Source organism: Benincasa hispida, unplaced genomic scaffold (assembly GCF_027475165.1).
Source record: "Benincasa hispida cultivar pf3 unplaced genomic scaffold, pf3_genome.v1.1 HicScf1171, whole genome shotgun sequence".
NCBI lineage: Eukaryota > Viridiplantae > Streptophyta > Magnoliopsida > Cucurbitales > Cucurbitaceae > Benincasa > Benincasa hispida.
Genome location: NW_028325490.1, coordinates 3170 through 4157, shown reverse-complemented (window position 1 = coordinate 4157; position 988 = coordinate 3170). Strand labels below are relative to the sequence as shown.

At 28.1% G+C, this 988-nt stretch overlaps 1 non-coding gene across 1 annotated transcript; it reads right to left on the bottom strand.

The window, feature by feature from the left end:
* Positions 1 to 247: 247 nt before the first annotated feature.
* TRNAI-AAU (transfer RNA isoleucine (anticodon AAU)) lies at positions 248 to 321 on the bottom strand. Its single transcript has one exon. It is a non-coding gene; the product is annotated as a tRNA-Ile (tRNA).
* Between the last annotated feature and the right edge of the window lie 667 nt (positions 322 to 988).

Sequence of the window (988 nt, the reverse complement as noted above, 5' to 3'; positions counted from 1 at the left end):
TTTTTTATTTTAATGTAAACAAAATTTAATTTAAAATAAGATTTTGATAGTTATAACCTTCATCAAGAAGATCAAAAGCTTGAGAATATCATATATAGAAGTTATTTCATGACTCTGAGGTTTGATTTTGTTCGAGTAAAAGAAATAAAGTTGTTTAAGTGTGTGATTAGTGGATTTGTGAGGTTTAAGTTTAGTGTAGCCATAATCAAAATAGTAAGGGTAGAATTGTCCAAAAAAAAAAACTTTTTGGCCCATGCAGGTTTCAAACCTGCGACCTTCGCGTTATTAGCACGACGCTCTAACCAACTGAGCTAATAGGCCAAGTTAGAGGTGCATTTTATTTTTGTATTTAACTTTTTTTAATATCCAATCACTTTTAAAAAAATAAAAAATACTATCACCTTTTTAAAACAAATATTGTTCTGTGTGATATAATTTAGGTGTACATAAACTAAATGTGAGATTTAAGAAGATATGAAGCCAAATTGGGACCATTGCAAATCTAGAGATCAAAATTGAACATACCTAAAAAAAATTAATCTATTTTATTCTTCAAATTTAGATCTCGTAATTTTAAATTCGGAAGAAGTTAGTATAGTTCATATTTGAATGTTTTCAACAATATTTTTCAATAATAAAAATAATCAAGTGATAATGTAGAGATATACAATAGATGATCTTAGATTAATAAAATTTGTAAGTTAGAATTTTAAAGATTAAGATTGAAGTTTTCTTAGTAAGTTTCACTATGGTTTTGGCATATCTCTAAAGATGGGTCCTACGAATGTTAAATGTGGAACAAATTTGCTCTTAAGCACCATTATAGTTTTTTTAGGCAACATGCGGAAATCACAACCTAACCTCACTCATCAAGAATCGTAGAGAAAATACTATCTGGAAAAGAATCTTTTCAAATCAAATGATGACCTTAAGAGGATGTCAAAGTCGCAAAAGGATGAGTGACTTTATTTTTATCACAAGGAACATG